This window comes from Bison bison, unplaced genomic scaffold (genome assembly GCF_000754665.1).
Source record: "Bison bison bison isolate TAMUID 2011002044 unplaced genomic scaffold, Bison_UMD1.0 scf7180017864472, whole genome shotgun sequence".
Classification (NCBI taxonomy): domain Eukaryota; kingdom Metazoa; phylum Chordata; class Mammalia; order Artiodactyla; family Bovidae; genus Bison; species Bison bison.
Window position 1 is genome coordinate 6,372,274 of NW_011495033.1, and position 17,303 is coordinate 6,389,576.

At 49.3% G+C, this 17,303-nt stretch overlaps 1 protein-coding gene and 1 long non-coding RNA gene across 2 annotated transcripts in view; one reads left to right on the forward strand and one right to left on the reverse strand.

The window, feature by feature from the left end:
• Window positions 1-17,303, reverse strand: part of MYO1D (myosin ID) — a 254,685-nt gene that overhangs the window by 14,742 nt on the left and 222,640 nt on the right. The gene's annotated exons all lie outside the window — the stretch shown is intronic.
• LOC105003990 lies at window positions 12,145-15,925 on the forward strand. Its single transcript, XR_827174.1, has 3 exons — window positions 12,145-12,649; window positions 13,153-13,241; window positions 14,742-15,925. It is a non-coding gene; the product is annotated as an uncharacterized LOC105003990 (long non-coding RNA).

Sequence of the window (17,303 nt, forward strand, 5' to 3'; positions counted from 1 at the left end):
TAAATTCTAAAAAGAGAGTCATCAAAGTAAGCAAATATAAGATGAATGACCTCCCTTGGGCTCAGGGATTCCTCAGCATTATCTCAAAACATGCCCTACATCCAATATCTGAGTCTAAGGCTCTGAGATGCAAGATAAATAATAAAACAGTCTCCATGCTCAAGAAGCTCAGTCTGGGGAGGGAGGCCGACTTGTCCACAGATGGCTGCTATATCTGCAGGGTGCACTCGGGGAGCACAGGATGGGGGCAGGGAAGAGTCCCTGCCTGCTCTCGGCCTGGGTGCCACCCCTAGGGCTGTGGGGGTCCTGGCTTTGCTATGCAGACGCATCATGGAAATAAACTGGGCTCTCAGCACCCTGGTCCAGAACGTGACCTGATTTCTCTCCCTCACGCTGCTCCCCATCTGTGTGGAGCGAGGCAGAGCCTCGGGGCGGGGTGCCGAGGCCCCGGGAAACAGGTCCAGCAGCCCTCGCCCACTCCTCAGTCCAGCAGCCGCGCCCAGTCTGCCTGGCATGTCTCCTCCCTCCGACCACATCCCTCCAGGTCTAACTGTCCTCCTTCTCTGCAGCCTACTTGGGCCTCAGCAGCCCAGATCTCCAAGATCCAAAGACAGGAGGTGACCAGCTGCCCCCTGAAGCAGGAGGAGGACAAATGAGATGCCTTGCAGCCTAAAAGTGAAATTGACAGAGGACACGGGGAATGCAAGGGTGGGGCTGTCGTTTAGCACACAACTGTGTTTGGTGACTGTGGTGCGAGAGAGGCTGGGGTAGATAACAGGCAAGGAGGTTAGGCTTAGTTTTGGAGGCAGTGGCGACGTCCTTAAGGATTCTTGAGTGGAGAAGAGAGGGACTACTTTGTCAGTGCCCTTCCGCTATCTGAAATTGACCTATTCGATTCTTGGCTTGTTGACTGTCTTCCTGTGGCGCCCACCCTCTTCCCAAAGATTACCTCCATGGGAAAGGGCCCTCTTCCATATTGCCATGTCCAAGAGTATTTGGCATAAGGTAGATAAATTTAATAAAAGAATGAATACATGAAACTGATAGGAAACAAGTGATGTCGAGGACAGACTAAAGGCGCCTTTTTTTTTTTTCAATTTTAAAACATTTTTATGTTTATCTTCCTTTTAAACTTCTACATAGCTGAAGGCACCAATTTTTTAATTTATTATTGGAGTATAATTGCTTTACAATGTTGTGCTGGTTTCTGCTGTGCAACGAAGCAAATCGACTCTATGTATACGCATATCCCCTCCCTCTTGAGCCTCGCTCCCCGCTCCGCCATTCCGCCCCCTAGGTCATCACAGCTCACCAAGCTGAGTTCCCTATACAGCAGCTTCCCACTCAAAGAACGGGACTTAGCCACTTAGCTATTTTACACATTAGGTGGTGTGTATACGGGCTTCCCTGGTGGCTCACATGGTAAAGAATCTGAGTGTATGTATGTCGGCGCTCATCTCTCAGTTTGCCCCGCCCTCCGCTGCCCCCTCACGTCCAGATGTCTGCACTCTATGCCTGCATCTCTGTTCTTGCCTTGCCTATACATTCATCTGTACCGTTTTTCTAGATTCCATATATATGCATTAATATACGATATTTTTCTCTTTCTGATTTCACTCTGTATGACAGAGCCCGGGTGCATCCACGTCACTATAAATGACCCAATTTTGTTCCTTTTTATGGCTGAGTAGTATTCCACTGTATATACATACATACCTCATCTTCTTTATCCATTCATCTGCTGATGTATATTTAGGTTGCTTCCATATCCTGGCTATTGTAAATAGTGCTGCAGTGAACATTAGGGTACATATGTCTGTTTGAATTATGGTTTTTTCAGGGTTTATGTCCAGGAGTGGGGTTGCTGGGTCATATGGCAGTTCTATTTTTGGTTTCCATACTGTTCTCCACGGTGGCTGTATCAATTTACATTCCCACCAACAGTGCAAGAGGTTTCCCTTTTCTCCACATCCTCTCCAACATTTTACTATTTCCAGATTTTCTGATGACTGCCACTCTGACCAGGATAAGGTGATACCTCATTGCAGTTTCGATTTGTATTTCTCTAATGATAAGTGATGTCGAGCATCTGGTGTGTGTTTGTTTTGGCCATTTGTATATCTTCTTTGGAAAGATGTCTGTTTAGGTCTTCTGCCCACTTTTTGATTGGGTTTTTTTTTTTTAGACATTGAGCTGTATGAGGTGTTTGTATATTTTGGAGATTAATCTTTTGATGGGGGCATTGTAAAGCAGGCAGATCAGGTAGGAAAAAGGCCTGTGGTTGTTAAGAAGGCAGAAACAGGGCAAGTTTGCGAGATGTTTCAGAGCAAGAATTTGGTGACCAACCAGACCTAGACGGTAACAGGGAGCGTCTTCTGCGTTCCTAGGTGTCAGTGTGGGTGATGGAGAAGGAGACAGAGAGTGAGTTTGAATCTGGACAATGTTGAGTTTCGCTTCCTCTGCAAGATGATCCTAAGGGTTTTGCTGCATGCCATGAAGACTTACTTGGGAACATATGCCTTACAGCCCTCTCTCCCTTAAAGGAACGTGTGATCATGAGGCAGATCATATATCAAAACTGTTTTCCCAGACCTATTCTGTTAGCAAATTCTATTATAAAACAGGTATTTACAATATTATCCTGGTGCTGTGCTATATTAAGTAAACAAGCCTCGAATTTTGACAACAGTATGTGTGGGCCTGATATTCTCACCCACCTGATACTCTTCACCATGTCTAACTTATAGAAAAGCATTCGTTTATTTGGCTGTGCTGGGTCTTAGCTGTGGCTCATGGGGTCTTTTAGTCGCAGCATGTGAACTCTTAGTTGTGGCCTGTGGGATCTAGTTCCCTGACCAGGGGTTGGGCCCCCTGCACTGGGAGTGCAGAGTCTTAGCCACTGGATCACCAGGGAAGTCCTACTTTTTACCCAGTGGTCTTCTTTCTGATACTTATCCCACCATTCTTTTCAGGAATTTTTATCTGAACATGCCCAAAGCTAAAAAGCAGCATTCCCAGGAGCAATGATGCAGATTATAAAGGTGGAGTGGAGGGGGGAGGAAAAGAAAGGCCTAATTCTTGCTTTGCAAATAAAAGGTCACATTCTCTAGAATGGTGGTGACTATAGGAAGCCGGAAACTGGTCACTGTCCAATGACAATTGGCACATTATGGTTTACTGAACAGTAATGTTCAAGTCCCCACGTAGGGGTGGTTTGCATATCAGACTACTGGAAAAAGTAATTTCTTATGGATGGTAACCAGTCCTTTGGAATTTGGGCTATAACACCCCAGGAGTCTGACATTCCAGCTGGCAACAGCAGCAGGGAAGAGACAGGTCTTCCAGCTTCTGTGTATTTCTAGTAATGTTGCTTAATCAAGTCAGGAGACAATAGGCCTGGTGGAGAGAACAGGCCTTTGGAATCTGCCAGTCTAGGGTGTGAATCCAGCTGTATGGCTTTGGGCGATCATATATCCTTTGAAGCCTGGCTTCCTGAACTGGGATAATTAACAGTGGGAATGCTTTCTTCTAAAGGGTTCTGGTGAGAATTAAAGAAAATATACTTTGACACAGTGGCTAGGGTGATGCCCAGCTCAGAGTAAGTGCCCTTTGAACATCTGTTATGGAGTCAAGTGTTTTTTAAAAATTATTTATGATTTATTTGGCTGCATCAGGTCCTAGTTGCGGCTCGCGGGATCTTTCGTTGTTGTGTGTGGGCTTAGTTGCCGTGCAGCACGTGGGATCTTCCTTCTCTGATCAGGGATTGAACCCAAAGGTGGATTCCTAACCACTGGGCCACCAGTGATGTCCCATTTTTTAAAAAAATATTTATTTTTATTATTGGGCTGCACAAGGTCTTGGTTGCGGCATGCAGGATCTTCAGTTGCAGCATGTGGGATCTAGTTCCCTGCTTAGGGATCAAACCCAGGCCCCCTGCACTGGGAGTGCGGAGTCTTAGCCACTGAACCACCAGGGAAGTCCCTGAGTCAAGTGCTCTAATGATGGAGGTTCTTATGTTAAGAATGTTGGTTAAACAATTGATACAGGGGCTGGAGGGACCCTTGTCCTTGGGCCTCAAGGCCTCTTCACTGGACCACAGATGGCCCTTTAAGAATCAACCTTGCTACTTCCTACCTAGGGCCGTATTGGTAAAAAAGCTTATCAATTCCAGAAGGCCCTTTTCACGTGTTCTTGAGTATTTTAAAATCCCACCTCAGCTGACAAAAGATACTTTTCTCGGGGGCGGATGACACAGTTCCTTTTATGCATTTTCCACCTCACTCTCACTAAGCCTCGCAGCCCATCCAGGCAACCGTAATCCACAGTGCGGGATATCTGATTAGGTAGCACATAGCTGGGGATTCTGTTCTAAGGGGAATTCAACAGGGTTAAAACAGAAGCCACTACCTCATGAACCAACCCAGAACAGTGAGATGAAAAGAAGCAAACTGCCCACTTTCTACCACCTGTTTGAGAACAGAAGGGTTTGTGCTCAGTTATGCCAGCTAAAAAAAACAAAAATGTACCCAGACTCGCTGTGGTCCAGAAGCCTTTACCACTTGAATGCTTTGGATGGAAGACCCACCCTGTGCTCCAACAGACCCTTTCATGCTGGTAATAACAGAGGCAGCCCAGGTCCTTCCATCAGTATGTTCTGCACACATCTTAACAGCTCTGCTTTTCCTCTTCTGCATGTGCTATTTTAAGCTAGAACATAATGCATCAATTTTCAGACTCTTACTCAATGCCACCGCTACAGAACTGAGAACTCGGTAATTTTGTCGGGCGGTGCGGAACAATATTCCAACAGATGAAACGTCCCATGCAGCCCGACTTCCCCATCCCTGGGATGTGGCATCTATTTCTGGCGCTGTGATGAGAGAGGAGCCAGTGGCGGTGGTCCAGACCTGCTCTCCCGGGCATCCCACATCACAGAAACCATTCGCTGTGTTGCCGCTGCTGGGAGACACATCAAAAGCCCCGTTTGGGTCCCAAGACCATTCAACTGCTCTCTTGGTTTTTAAGTTCCCAGAAATGGGTTGTTTGGATCTGGGCTGGAGCTTGCTGGCTGGGAAAGCCAGCGTGGGTTCGCTCAGACCACATTTGTGCTTTTTTCCTTGCTACCCTGAAGAATTTCTCTCCACCATCACTAACTTGATTGAAGTGCCCGAGACTAACCCTTAAGACTAACCCTGCCCATCCTGGTCTCCCAAGAGATTTCGAGGCGAGTGTCCCCATGTGCCTTCTTGCCAAGTTTGCCTTGACCTTGGGGGCAGACACACTACTAGTGGAAAGTCAATTGCCTTGGATACGCCGGCGGGCAGTTTAGGCAGATTTCCTTGTTGTGTGTGGACAGCTTTCATGGCTTCTAACACAGGCCTTATTTACTGCCAGCCGAGTTACCTGGGACAGACAGTGGAGCAATCTGCTGCTACGCCTGCTGGCTCGTAATGGGTTAGCCACATTTTCCAGAGATCTACTCTTTCTACCTGGCTGGTATAAATGGGCGGGGCCCCTCCCCCCCAGCCCTCCAGATTCTGCTCATTTTAGCACCTATCAATTACAAAATGGCACAAATTAGACTGAGGGAGTGCATAAGTGATTCTACTGAAAAGTGAGTAACAATAATAAGCCGACATCACGGTGCTCGGTCTAAAAAACAGTCCAGTGATTCAGCCATCTCTGATGGGGACCTTGAATTACTGGCCCGACTTCATCAGCATAAAAACAAACCAAATACGCTCTTCCTCTGGGGCTGGAAGTCAGACACCCTGAGTAGTATTTAGGTCACTGCTGCCTGGGCAAGTCTGAAAAATGGTTCATGCCCTGATTAGACAGTTACAGATTTCTTTTAAATGACTGTCAAAGGAGTGGACCCGTGGGCTTTTTAAGGCAAAGAGAGCTTCTATGAACAGTGGTGAAACAACCTGAAGTGGGCTAAAGCCAGTCATCTCTTTGTTCAGCCTAAAGTGTACCAGCATCAGCTTGACAGCTGAAATCAAATCTCTGGGTTTGGTGAGTGTAAGTGTCCCTGCCTCCTCTTGCCTGCATTTCTGGGGTCCCACAGAGCCACACGTGATTGAGCACATGAATCATCAGAGGAGCATCTGAAAAGCAGTGGTCAGTCCTTGCTCCAAGAGGCTCTGATCAGCTAGTCTGCTTGTGGGCCCCTGGATGTTGGTGTTTTTCTCTCAGTTTTGTTTATTTTTGGCTGTGCAGGGTCTTCATTGCTGCGTACGGGCATGCTCTAGTTGTGGTGAGCAGGGGCTACTCTCCAGTTGCAGTGTGGTGGCTTCTCTTGCTGCGGAGCATGGGCTCCAGGGCACATGGACTTCAGTGGTTGTGGGGCACAGACTCAGTTGCCCCCTGGCATGTGGGATCTTCACGAGCCAGGGATCGAACCTGTGTCCTCTGCATTGGCATGTGGATTCTTAACTGCTGGACCACCAGGGAAGTCCTGGATATTGGTGGCTTAAGGCCCTGGCTGGTTTTCCTGCACGCCCCTGCCTCAGAGCACCAATGCCTCATCTTCCCTGCGAAGTACTGGGAGAAGGACGGCCTGGCCTTGCCTTGGGTCAGGGCTCCAGTCACCTGCTCAGGACTGGCTTGGCAAATGACAGAGATCCCCTCATTTACGATTTAACTGATTCATCAAACTTTTTATTATGAGGAGTTTCAGACATATTCCAGATACACAAGAATTATTTAGGACAGCTTCCTAGAAGTACTTTGTACAGGGAAGATGGAGCCCCTGGAGGGTCACTAAGCTCACAAGAGATGATGGAGATGGGACCCCTCCTGGTAACCCGGGCTCATCCTCTGGACAGCCCCAGACCGCATCACTGACAGCACCTCTTTCTGGTCCACTTCTTATCTCTTTCTTTATTCAATAGATGTGTACTAAATCCTGCCTGTGTGTTGGCCCCTGAAGATAAGGGACGTGAAAGATAGGTGCTGTTCCTTCCCTCACCAAGCTTATAGTCTGGTGTGGAGACGTACATAAACAAGAATTACCCACTCATCACTGTGTATCCCTAATCCTGGGAAGCGCTCTGAATGTAAAAAGTGCAGAAGGCTTTGGAATCACATGGTGGGACCCTACTCTGGTCTCATCTACTTTTGGGGGAATTAGGGAAGAGTCCCCTAGTAGTACTCACAGTTTCACTTACTGTGTATCAGTGCAGGCATCGTTCTGTGTGCATGCAGCCGATACATACATACATATCCATACATATCACTGAGGGCTGACTTGAAAGCAAAACCCCAGCCTTTAACCACCTGAAAGGCTCACTTTTCATTTCATTTCAGATGTGGGAATGATAGTGAAGGTGTGTGATGGAAGCAAGATAGTACTGGAGTGCCACTGACTCACGACCCTGGTAAGAGTGGTCCAAGGTTTCTGGCTGTTACTCGGTGTTTCGTCATTTACACGTTAGGTGTGACCTTCAGAACATGGAAAAAGTCATTCCAAAATATCCTGTTAAACCCAATACCTAACTATGTATTGGATACAGTTCGTGTCTAGAAAATGCTTTTTATTTAGCAAATTTGGTTAGACCATGGTGTGTCCTCCTTACGGACACTCCAATAGCGTGGCACCAATCTTTTTTTTTCCCTTGAAGACGAGGGCATCGGTTGCATCGTGAGCCAGTCTGGCATTTCCAGCCAGTGCCATCTGAGCTGCTATGTTGCCTTGAGACAGAGGGATGACAGGAGGGTTCTGGGCTGGGGATCCTTACGGTGCCTCAGCACCCTTCCTTATCAGCTTATGTGGATGCTAACAGCACCCCCCAACTCCAGGCAAGAGTTCATCTTCTGGAAGCCCTGGTAATTCTGCTCTGGGGAGCAACAACCCCATCTAGACAGGACCTCCTGTAGCTGCTGAGTTATTTGAGGCCTAGGGGGGTGAGGCAAGAGCGTTTCCATGACTGTGAGCTTCAGTCCCTCCGCGGAGCGGCGGGGTGGGGGGCCGGGGCCGGTCCTCTCCTGCCAGGGTGACCACAGCGGGCCACGGGCCAGACAGACAGACCACGAGCTGAAGGGCATCCATTCAGGTGCGGGAAAAACAAGTTTCTCTTCTCTTCGTCCTTTTTTGAAAAGGCTGGTTTCAAGTGAGGCATTAAGGTCCCCGGGAATAACAGACGGTTCCAGGCCTGTCAGTGCCGCCGGGTGAGGGGAGCGGCCGGCTTGATCAGGCACCTGCGGGGGGTGCTGAGTCCAGGGGTTCCCAACCTGCGGCTGCTCCGGGAGGGCTGGGGCCCGGGAACGTGGGGGCGGGGCAGGAGGGGGAGGGGAGGCAGGACAGCAAGGGGGAGAAAAGGCAGATGAAGGGAAGAGTGGAGACGAGGGGCGGGTGGGGGAAGGAGGATGCGGGGAGCTAGAGAGACAAAGGGAATCTGCACCGCCGGGTGGGCTGCGGCGGGGGAGGCGGCGGCCCGGCTGCCGCTTTTAGCTCCACCGCTCCCGTGGTCGCCATGGCAACGCGGGCTTAGCGATTCCATCTGACATTAAAATGCCGCCGCCTGCCCAGAGCAAGGGCGGGGGTGGGGGGTAGTGGTAGTGGTGAGGGTGTGTGTGTGTTTGTGTGCGCGCGCGCGTGTGCTGGGGCTAGTGGGTGGAAAATGTACGCGCGCGTGCACGCCCGCGCGTGCACACACACACGCCCACCCGCCGAAGGGCCAGGCGGCGCGGGCCCCCTTTTAGCTGTAGTTGTACGCATCATTTACCGCGCCCCCACCCTCCCATCCGCCCTCCCTCCTTCCGGCTGTTTTTGTTTGTTTGTTTTTCTAGAGAAGGTGATGATTTGGGGCTTAGATCATCTGCTGGCATATTGGTGAGCTCACCGGGTTGCCGAAAGGGAATGGGAATACGGATTTGGGTTAGAAGGGCGTGTGACTGGCCTAAGACAAAAAGCATCAAGAAACGGAATATCTGGGCAAACAGGCTTTCTTTCTTTCTTGCCTTCCCTTATTTATTTTTTAAAACAGGGCTATGAATTAGCTAGAAATAGTTGAAGGGGAGGAGGATGGGCTACCGTGAAGATAGGAGTGAAACAGGATTAGTGGAAACCCTGAAGACCCAGGCCCAGGGGAACCATCCTGCAGCAATCTGCCACACGTGACAATTTTCCTGCTTCAGATTCCTGCTCCAGAAAAAGAAAATCAATCTGTACTTTTTTTTTTTTGGCACTTGAAATTCCACCCCATGGTATTCTCTCTCAAACTGTATTTCAACACAAACAGGGAAAAGCTCATGAAACTGTAACCTGAGGGCAGAAATTGGCCTTAATCACCTTGGCAACTGCTGAGCCCACCATGGACTCGCCACACCCCAGACAAGGGTGATGCCCCAGCCACTGGCACATGGCACATCTGCAGAGAAGGCTTCCCAAGACCAGCCTCCTGTGTGTGACAGGGACCAGGCCCAGAAACATCCGGGAAGCACGATGCCCCCGAGGCCCCGCCATGAAAGCAAAGACCCACGGGTGTGGGTGGGAAGTTTTTGAAAACTCAGCAAAGCGTGGGCAGGAACATATGGCTTCTTATCCACCAGGTGAAGTCTCCCCTGTATGACACATCTTGCCTGGGTCTGGAGCATGACACTTGGTGAGAAAATAAAGAAGGATGCTGATTAATAACAGGCATGTGACAGGCTAGTGTGGGCTGGCAGGAGCTGGCTCCCAGCCACTCTGCGATTCCCAGGAACGAGAGGGCACCACCATCTCCAGCTGAACAGAGCGCCCCTTCCTGACCCACAGACCTGGGTCCATGTATCTGGACAGGCACTGTGTCTGTTCCAAGAGTCCTCAGTCCTTGGTGATAATCTGAGAAGCTGCTCTGGTATCCCAGGGTAGGGTAGGGGTCTTCTCAACCAGATCTTGCCACAGCCAGGACAGAAACATTATGAATAAAAATAATAAATGCAGACCATGATCATTCCTGCATCCCAGAATTCTGAGATGACTATCGTCAAAGATGGGGGCAAAGCTCATCTTCCAGGCAGGTGGAGAATAAACAGGGGATGGAAGGACTAAGACGCTGAGAACACAGAGTGGGGAATGAGCCCTCTTGGCTCAGTAAGGCCTCCTGACAATGCACCATTCAGAAGACTGACCAAAAAGACCCAGCCTCGATTCTTGAAGCTGCAAATTCTAGAGCTGGGCCTTGAGAGGGTCTCTGACCTTGAGGGCTGCTTAAGCAGGGAGACATCTAGAATATTCCAGCCAGAAGGCTGTCTATTTATTTCCTCCAGACCTCTCCCTTAGGGACAGATGGGCCGTGCCTCCCCCTAGTGTTACTGCATCCTGACGGTGGAGAAGTTCTTCCAAACCATGACAACCAACCTACTCCTTAGAAACACACCTAAAATAGGGATGCGCAGGCCCAGGCGGTGCACGCCGTGTCTGCAGTCTAAAAGGAGTGCTCTGCTGGCGGGCGTTAGAGCAGTCTCCCTTTAGAGGCCGACTCTGTGTGATAAAGGCCCACAGCTTCCCACGCAATCATCAGCAAACTGCAAAGAACTCTGAGGAAGTTAAAGGAAGAGGAATTTTCACAGCCTCCTATAAGTTGCTCCTTTGCTCAGTAGCTGGTGCTTCCAGGAGTATTAAATACAGACACTAGTGAAATGAATGCCCAATAATTTAAAATGATTTGGGAGAACCTTAATGGGCTTAGACGTGGCTCGTGATTGCTTCTTTGTCCATCGAATTCTAACCAGCCAACCTGGATTAAATAAATCGCAGTTTCCCTGAACTATTTCACATATTCATAATAAAATGTGGTAACCCCCTACTTGCTGTCCCAATTCCCATCTCACCACGGGAGGCCTGTTGTTGTCTCCTATTCATGAGTGGAAAGCACTGGATTCAGGGCTAGAAAACCTTTGGACCAAAAGAAGGTGCCTCGATGATCAGAATAAAGGAATTCTGCCCCAAACCACTCTAATCTCTTGAAGGCCTTCTTAATTTTTTAGATGCTTCTTAAGACGAGTTAGAGCATTACAGGGCTTGGAAGGGATGCTGGGTAAATATATTAGGAAGATGAGACATACCGTTTGCTAAACAGAGCAGAGTCCTGGGGAATGGCGTACAGAACGAGTACCACGTGATGCCAAGATGGGGTGAGACGGGAGGAGGATGTGATGAACTGGTACAAAGGGCACTGGGGTATGAAGCCACAGGGCAGGATGAGGACACCAATGATGGGAGACCGAGGAAAAGCTAGAGCAGAGGTGGAGACGTCCCAAAGCCAAGACTGATTTATCCTAGACTTCTGAGGAGGGCCAACTCCACCTGTGCCTTCCAGAGTTACATCATCCTGCTCATCCATCTCCTTATGATCTGAGTCCCTAGACTTCTTGACAAGGATGTGCTCTCACACCACGTCCCCTACCTCCCCACCGTATATAAGACAGAGGACCAAAGATGCAGAAGACAGAGGGCCTGAGGGCTTGCTAGTGGCCAGGATGAGAAGGAAAGAGAGATGAGGACATGGAAAGACAGGAGGGGTGAGAGGAAAGACAATGGGGGGTATTCAGTACAGGAACAGACCTTCATTAGACTCTTACAGCTTCACGTTCCGGATAAGGAGCCGGGCCCAAAGAGGCCGTGAACTGGGTGAGATCACTTAGAAGGTGGCGGCGGAAGTGAAAGTGACACCCAGACCTCAGGTTTCCAACTTGGCGTCCATTCATCTACTTTAAGAGAGGCAAGGAAAGGGCAGAAATACCAAATCTCACCAATAGAGAAAGAGCAAAATGCAAATGAAAAACAGAAAAAGTCTTCACAGGAAATTGAGAAGATTCTAAAAATCGGTCCATTTAGCCTTTGTGACAAAATAATAAAACCAGAGGCAGTGAACTAAAGCAGCGGTCCTCATCCTTTGGACTGGTTTCGTGGAAGACAATTTTCCCGTGGATGCAGGGAGGATGAGATCAGGATGGTTCAAGGGCACTGCATTCACTGTGCACTTTATTTCTAATCTAATGCCGCCACTGATCTGACAGGAAATCCATGGCCCAGAGGCTGGGGAACTGAACTATTCAGAGGACCAGTTCTTCAGTGAGTCTGGTGGGAACAAATAACTGCTTCTCCACTGACAAGCCGTGTGCCTGGGGGCAAACTTCTAAACCTGTCCAGCCCTCAGTTTCCTCCATCATGAGATGGGGATAATAGGGGTATCACCCCGCATGTAGATTTTTGTGAAAATCAAAAAATTGTGATCAGTGGCAAAGAACTTTCTCAGCAGTGCCTGGAGCATAAACGCTTCATAAGGGTTACTATTATTATGAAGACCACGGAGCTAATACAACCAGGGCCAACTTCATTTTTTCTTACCAGAAAAGTGCAGTAAAAAATATTTATGGGTGGTTTCTCTGCATGGAAAAGCATATCTATTTTCTTTAAGTAAATGAGTATCTGTATCTTTTTGAATTTCCCACGATAAAAAAAAAAGCATCCTTTTGCTTCTGTCTCTGGTGAAGCATGCTTCCTTCTGATGTCACCTTTCTCTTGCCTCCACTGGTGAGAAAGTCCCAGTCTCAGTTTCACAACTAAAAACAAAGGGTTGCTTCTTAGCAGAGCCGCACAAGCTCTCTCCACGTTGCCCAGGGCCGAGGTGGAGGATGGGAATAAGGAGGAAGTTACTTATCTGTGCGTTTCATTGCTTTCATTTTCCATAGGAAGGCTCCGGACTTGGATTAGAGCTGAGATTAGCAAGCCTCAGTCTGAAAGGGTTCGGGGCGGGGTGGCGGCGGGGGAGCCATATGTTTTTCACCATCTGTGAAGTGGGTACCACAGTGTTCAACCAACTGATCTGGAAGGGGAATGGCGAGGTCCTCGGGGTCTAGGAGTGTTACTTCTTCAGCCACTCAGGTGGTAACTCTTCTGACCCCTGATCCAGTGGCCCAAAGACAAACCTCCCCTCTCTCCTTCCCCTTCCCCCTGTGGATTTCTCGGGCTAGCTCATTTACAGACCTGACTCCTGAAGGGTTTTACATTCCTGGTTATTTTTAGCCTCATTGAGTCAAAACTGTTCGAACGTGGTCACCACATGGCATGCAGCTGGGGAGAGCAGCTGCCGTGGGTGGATTTCCAGTCAGTGTTACTTGAATTTCTCGTCAGGTGCTCTCTAAAATTCCCTGTGTCTTTTTCAGGTGATCTCAAGAACTCCCCCACCAAACCCCCTGGAGCTGTGGGTGTGACGCCTGAGCTGTGTGCATCACTGTCTTAGCACCTGCTCCAGGTGAGTGTTGGATCCAGAACCCTGCTAGAAGGGAAGCTGTAGTTCAGTTTCCGGGACTGAAATTTCTCTGCCCCAGAACTCTCAGGTCTTGGATGAGAGACAGGGTGGTGGGCTCTGGTTCTGACAGTTTCCTTAAGCCCACCCCTCCCCCAGCTTTCCAATTTGAGAAATGGGGGCCATGGTCTCTTGGGGGGTCTCAGGAAGAAAGCGGGGAGGATGAGGCAGCTTGCCGGGCCGTGGGGAGCCTACTTTCAGTGATACCCGCTTAAACGTACAGGAGGCTGGGTTATTCAGCCCGGCGAAGAGCCGTACGGGACCACATGCTTCCGCCTGCTTTTCTCTATCTTTTCTCCAGCTCTTCCCACCCACTGCTTACCTCCCTGTCTCTGGGTCAGGCAGCTACTCGTTTCTTGGTCCACCCGCATACACCCCTCTGCCGTGGTGCTTTTGCCTTCAGGCCTTTTGCACACACTGTTCCCACCTGGAAGGCCCTTGGTCCGTTTTCCAGACCAACTTCTTTTTTTCAAAAGCGTATCTATTTACTTGGCTGCCTTGGGTCTTAGTTGCGGCGTGCGGGATCTTCGCTGCGGTGTGTGGCTTACTCTCGTTGCGTGCAGCGGGCTCTCTCGGGCTCAGCAGTTGTGGTACTCGGGCTTAGTTGCCCCACAACATGTGGGATCTTAGTTCCTTGACCAGGGATGAAACCTCTGTTCCCTGCCTTGGAAGGCGGACTCTTAACCACTGGACCACCCCGGGAAATCCCCAGACCAACTTCTATTTGTCATTTGTGTCTCAACATCAGCATATCTTTTGGCAATCTTCTCCGATCCTTCAAGGCAGGGTTGTCTCTCTCTGTACTTAAACGTGTTAGATTGTAATCGTCTGTTTCCTCATCCAGTACCCCCCACCCCCACCCCCGTTAGACTGTAATCTAGGGTCAGGGTCTGGTTTACTGCTGCTGTGTCTCCACTTCCCAGCCCAGTGTCTGGCCCAGCACATAGTAGGTGCTTTGTAAGTATTTGCTGAATAATATTTCAGACTCATCAAGAACTGCCTCTTTTTTTCTCCCCTCCTATATATTTTTTTAGACCGTATCAAACTCTTTGTTCCTCAAATCAAGTTCTCTAACCCAGGTATTCAGATGAAATCCTTTTTTGGTTCTGAGTTTGGGAAAAAAAAATCTTGAACTGTATTTATAGGGATGAAATGTGATGCTGTCGACGCCTGGGTAGTGTCTGTGTCTGAGGGAAACACATCAAGGGAAAGTGGAAATGTGGGCGGGATAACTGGTAGGAGCTAGAGACTTTGCCTGGGTCTCCTGATCATTCTCCTTCATGAAGCCTTCTTTTTTTGTGGGCTGGTAAGTTTGGAGCCCTATTTTCAAGGCATGGTTCTTTTTGACAGGGAGACACCACAGGTTTTCAACCAAAAAAAAACCCAACAAAAACCCCCAAAACAGCTCTGATTGATCATGTGGAACTGTTTTCTGTTCCTTTCAAGAGAATTCTTACAGTGGAGAGGCAGTGTTCTTCTACATACAGTCCCCACGAAGGTCCCTTCTCCTGCCCGCCCCACCCTTCTGCTCCCAGCAGATAGGAACCGACGCCAGAGCCGCGATTATCAACAGGGCCACACAGCTTCTCGACGCCGACTTTTCACGGTACTGTTTTTCATCCTTCCACAATGGCTGTCTTTCCCCAGCCCTCACCATCAAATGATAATTTTTACGCAGCAGTATGCACGGTGTTTATGGCAACAGCGCACGACTTGTAGAACCGCAACACAGGATTTGGCACGGGATTCAACTTTTTGCCTGCAAAAAGGCCATGGGAACAAGACTTCCGTGTAAACGTAGGGCTTCAGAACGACACCAGTGGCATCTGCAGCTGTGTCTGGTGTCACCAGATCCGCCCTGCATGCTGGTGAGATAACTGGCTGGTGGAGGCCCACCACCACGGGGAGGGGTGTGGGCAAGATGGGTGGGGCCAGGTGTCTAGTGTGTTGAGATACTGCCAGGCACCGTGGACCAGGGGCCAAGGATCTGCTGCTTACCCTCACTGACTTGACATTCTAGAGATGCCCCGGCAGACACGCAGAGGCAAGGCGTTTTCCTGCGTGAGATGAATCTAAGCAAAAGCGAAACAGCTTGGTTCTCATGGCAACAAATCTGACCTGCTGGGGGGTCGTCTTCCCCAGCGTAAAGCGTGTGCCTGTCCTGCCCCACCAGCCAGTGGTTCAGGGGAAGAGGGGGGCCTGATGGGAGGAAATGTTTAATGTCTTCTGCCCTCTGGAGGGCTGGCCGCAAGACACCCAGGGCCCTGTGGCTACTGCAAGTGGCAGAAAGTAAGAAGACAGAAGGTACGAGGGCAGTTTGGGAAGCTGGGCTCCTCAGCTTCAGGAGGAAGTCGAAAGGCAGGGTGGTGAACCCTGTAGAACCTGTGGGGGTGGTGTGTGTGGGAATTATGGGGCTGGGCAGGAGGGCAGTCCGAAGGATGGGTCCACAAAAGATATCCACACCCCGACCCCTGGGACCTGTGAATGTTACATTCTATTGCAAAACAAGGATGCTACAGCTGTGATTACATAAGGCTCCTGAGATGGGGAGAGTATCCTGAATTATCCAGGTGGATTTTAAGAGCAATCACAAATGTTCTTTTTTAAGATTTTTTTTTTTTTTTTGGATGTGGACCATTTTAAAAGTCTTTACTGAATTTGTTATAATATTGCTTCTGTTCTATATTTTTGGCCACAAGGCATGTGGGATCTCGGCTCCCCGACCAGGGATTGAACCTGCACCCCCTGAATTGGAAGGCAAAGTCTTAACCACTGGACTGCCAGGGAAATCTCACAAGCGTTCTTTTAAGGGGGAGACAGGGGGAGATTTGACATGGACAGGAGAGAAGGCAATGTGATCAGGGAGGCAGAGACGGATGTGCTCAGATGGTCAGCCATGTCAGACTCTTTGCGACCCTGTGGACTATAGTCTGCCAGGCTCCTCTTTGTCCATGGGGTTGTCCCAGCAAGAAAGTGGAGTGGGTTGCCATTTCCTCCTTCAGGGGATCTTCCTGACCCAGAGATTGAACCTGCATCTCTTGCATCTCCTTCATTAGCAGGTGGGTTCTTTACTGCTAGCACCACCTGGGAAACCCCAGAGACTGGAATGATGTGGCCACAAACCAAGGGATGCTGGCAGCCCCAGGAGCTGGAGGAGGCAAGGAGCGGATTTTTCCTTAGAGTCTCTGGGAGGAGCACAATCCTGCTGACCCTCTGAGTCTGGGTCAGAATTGTATCAGTGATACTAATTTTGCACTGCTGGTCTGCAGCACTTGGGAAAATGCATTTCTGCTGTTTAAGCCACCAAGTCTGTGGTTATTTATTAAAGCAGCAGGGAGAAGCTAAGCTACAGTTTTAGCTTCTAAGCCATTTGATGAGACTTCTGACTCTTCCAACAAGCATTATAGGGTGGGGCCAGTAGAGAGAACAAGCATTTCACAGTATTCACTACATGGAGCCTGTATCAGAATTCTGAACACACACACACACCTCTCTCCTAGATTTGAATGAGCAACTGCTTGTATCTAGCTTTGCGGTGTTACACTGACTCTAGAGTTAATTCACTGCAAACTGGAACAGGCAGCTGCCAGCTGAAAAAAAGTGTGAGATCATCTCCCCCAGCTTAGTCAGGGAGGGTCGGGAGGGCATCACAGATGCACGATGGAGACAAGAGGGGAAGCCAAAGGCAGTGAGGGGAGGCTTCCCTTTGAGGTGCAAGCATCCTGGACAGAAGGGAGAGGAACACGCCCCCCAGAACAAGGAAAAGGAAGGTCCTGCCTGCAGCTCTGAGAAGGTGCTTCCTCAGGAAGAATAAGGGGAAAAGGCAGGCCTGACCCTTTTTCTGTTCTGTCCCCAAACTCTTCCCTAGGGATGTATTATCCTCCTAGGTGAGTGATTTATTTATCACTTTATTTTACTGGAGTATAACTGCTTTATAATGTATCCATTTCTACTGCACAACAGAGTAAGCCAGCCACATGTACACCTGCATCCCCTCTCTCTCAAGCC